The sequence below is a fragment of the Chiroxiphia lanceolata genome, chromosome 20, assembly GCF_009829145.1.
Source record: "Chiroxiphia lanceolata isolate bChiLan1 chromosome 20, bChiLan1.pri, whole genome shotgun sequence".
Taxonomy (NCBI): domain Eukaryota; kingdom Metazoa; phylum Chordata; class Aves; order Passeriformes; family Pipridae; genus Chiroxiphia; species Chiroxiphia lanceolata.
This window is the reverse complement of record NC_045656.1, coordinates 10,084,190-10,087,295: the sequence shown is the minus strand read 5'-3', so window position 1 is coordinate 10,087,295 and position 3,106 is coordinate 10,084,190. Positions and strand designations below refer to the sequence as shown.

Below are 3,106 nucleotides of genomic sequence, written 5' to 3'. Positions count from 1 at the left end.
CCGCCCGTGTCCCCGCCGAGCCGGCGCGGCGTGGCATGGCCCGGGCGGTGTCGGTGTCGGTGCGGAGGGCCCGGGGCGGGCGGGCCGGGCCGGGCGGAGGGCGCGGGGCAGAGGGGCGGCCCCGCCGTCCGGCCGCGCTGGGGGCTCTGCTCATGGTCCCGGCGCCGCCGCCGCCGCAGCCTTATGGACCGCGCGCGCACGTCACGGCCCGGCCCGGCCAATCGCCGCCGCCGCCGCCACCCCCCCGCGCCCGCCGCGCCCGCGCCGGACGGGGCGTCCGCGCCCCTTTATAGGAGCCGCCGGGGCGCCGCCGCCGCCTCCGCCCGCGCCGGCCCGCCGGCCGACCGGCACACCGACAGACGCACCGACAACACCGACCGGCACGCCGACGGACTCACCGACCCACCGGCACAGCCACCGGCACACCGACGGCCGCCAGAGCCCGCTGGCAGCGGTAGGTTCGTGTCGGTGCGCGGATGAGGGGACGGCGGGTGCGAGGAGACGGGGCGGCTCGATGGGGTCTGGCACCCCCCGCGCAGGGTCACGGGTCCGGTATAGGAGCGGCTCGCTGGCGAGCGGCGGCGGCGGTGAACGAGATCCCGGTTTAGCGAACGGCGCGGCCCGAGGGCTCCCGCGCGGCGCAGAACTGAGGAGAACCCGCCTGTCCCGGGAGGAGCGCTGCGGTGCAGCCCGGGCCCCGTGCGCTCCGACGGGGCGGCGCCGGTTGGGAGGGGGCGGCGGGCCCGGGGCCCCCCGGCCTCCGAGGGCAGAGCGAAGGCGCCGGTCACTTCGCGGTGGTTCCGTTACCGGCGCTTGCAGTGCCCGTCCCGGGCCGAGGAGCACCGGCCACCGGGATGGCCTTTTTTTTTTTCTTTTTGGGGTGAATAAAGATTAATTCGCTTTTACCTTCCAGGGGCCGGTCGGTACCGGGGCGGTGCGGAGGGACGAGGTTTCTCTTTCCTTTGCGCTCTCCTGGCCGGCGGGAGCCACCGCTCCGGGGAGGTGTCACCACCCGGGCCCGGGCCCCGCCAGCCCCGGAGCCAGCCCCGCACCGTCCCCTCGGGCCGGCTGATCCGCCGCCGGGGAATTAGGAAGGGAACGGCGGATTGAACGGCCCCGGCGTGCCCGGGGTTACACACACGGTGGGCAGCCAGGGCTGAGCGCGGGGGTCGGCGGAGGCCCTCCCCGGAGCCCGCAGCATCCCCCGCCTGTACCCACCGACCGCGCTCTCTTTCACGTCTGTTTTCCTCGTCCTTGAGGAAAAGAAAAAAGCGAGGGAGGGAGAAATTGGAAGATAAAAAGGAAAAGGAAGGCAGGAAGCCCGCTCCGCGCGAGGGGCAGCTGGACCGGCGGGAGTGCGGAGCCTGCCCGGTCCGGCAGAATCAGTTCCCGGGGCTGTCCCCGGGCCGAGACATCGCCTCGGAGCTCCTGCGGGTGTTTAAAAGCCCGGGGGCTGCGTCCGCGATATCATCTTTGCCCCCCTCGCAGGTCCCCCCGCGCGGCCATCCCCTCCCCGTCGGGGCGCGCACTGGGCGCGCAGGGCTCCCCCCGCCCAGCTGTTGGGCCGCTTTGCCGCCGCTCTCGGGGATCAATAGAGCCCTGGGCTCCCCCCGTCCGGTGCCCCCGCACATGGGCCGCTTCTCATGCGGAGCCGCGGGGCCGAGGCGGGCGGGCGGCCCCGCTCCGCCGCCCGGGAAGGCGACAGCTGCGGGCAGCCGTCAGGGGAGCGCGACCCTCGGCTGCGGCCCCCGGTGACATGTGTCGGTGGGGATGAATGAGGAGAAGGAGATGAGCATCTCGTGTCCATCAAGCACCAGTTTTTCACAGTGATTTTTTTTTCTCCTTTCCCAGGCGCTAGCGAAAGCATCTGGTTCTCCCCTGCTCCCCGGGGGGCACAGACCGCTGCCCACCCCCACCTCCCCGGGGGTCCGGGGTGCCCCCGCACCGCTGCGGTTATCGCGGGGCTCTGCCCGCCCGCCCCGACACGAGCAACCCCCCCAAAAGCCCGCTCGGGGAAAGTGGTGGCACAAACGAGGGGGGCTGCTCCCCCCGGCCGGAGCGGGCAGTGGGGTGTCCCCCATCCGCCTCACCCCCCAAGGGGAACCCCGACCCAGAGCAGGCGTTTGAGAGGAGAAAGTGCCCGCGCTTGTTTCCAGCAGGATCCGAAAATCAAACCCCGCCATCCCCAGGCTCCCTCGAGTCTTCTGTGCCCCCCGGGACACTCGTGACCCGGCGTGGGGCACCCACGGGAGCCCCAGAGGGAGGGGAAAAATCCCGCAAAGCCACGGGGATGGGCGGCACAATCCCCTCCTAGGGCCGAGCCTCTGAGTCGGGGTGGATTTTTTGTTTTTCACTGCATCTCGCAATTCGCCCAGGTCCGTTCCCGGCCGGGTCCGAGCCCCCAGCCCCGGGAGGGACCGAGCCCACCCGTGCTCAGCGGGGAGCCGGCCGGGATGTTCCAGAGCACCCTCGCTCGGCCTCGGTGAGGGACGTTAGAAGCGTACAAAAAGAAAGAAAGAGAAAAAGAGGGACATCAGAAGATGTTTTTTAAAGGAGAAAATTAAAAAGTAAAAAAAAAAAAATTAATAGAGAAAATGGTTAAAAAAAAAACAGAGAGAAAGTGAAAGAGTAAAAAAAAGAAAAGAAAAAGGAGTGAAAATAACAGACTAGAAAAACCAGACAAAAACCCAAATAAAAACCCCAAACACAAACTCAAATTCATTTTAAATCTAATACAGAAGGGGGGGGGGGGGGGGAAGTCCTTTTCAGGCGAGTTTAAATTTGCATTTTATTGGTGTCGTTCCCGTCTTTTTAGTTAAACATCACCCTGTTTATCATCCCCCTTTCCCCACCGCTGCGCTGGGTAATGGGATTTCTCTCTCCTTTGCGGTGCACCGGTGCCGTGCAAACAGCGGAGCCCTTTCGCCGAGGACCACCGCGGTGCGTTGCGGGGCATCCCCGCATCCCCAGCTGCTCCCTCCCTCCAAACCGGGCAAAAACTTCCCTCCCACGCGCTCGCAGACACTTTCCACCATGTCCCTCCCCCGACAGCATTAAGTTTTCCCCTCTTTCCCTATTCATTTTTAATTTGATTTTGGGGGTTTCT

General features: G+C 66.8%; 1 long non-coding RNA gene across 1 annotated transcript; it reads left to right on the top strand.

The window, feature by feature from the left end:
- Positions 1-340: 340 nt before the first annotated feature.
- Positions 341-2,583, top strand: LOC116796851. Its single transcript, XR_004360516.1, has 2 exons — positions 341-454; positions 1,852-2,583. It is a non-coding gene; the product is annotated as an uncharacterized LOC116796851 (long non-coding RNA).
- Positions 2,584-3,106: the final 523 nt, after the last annotated feature.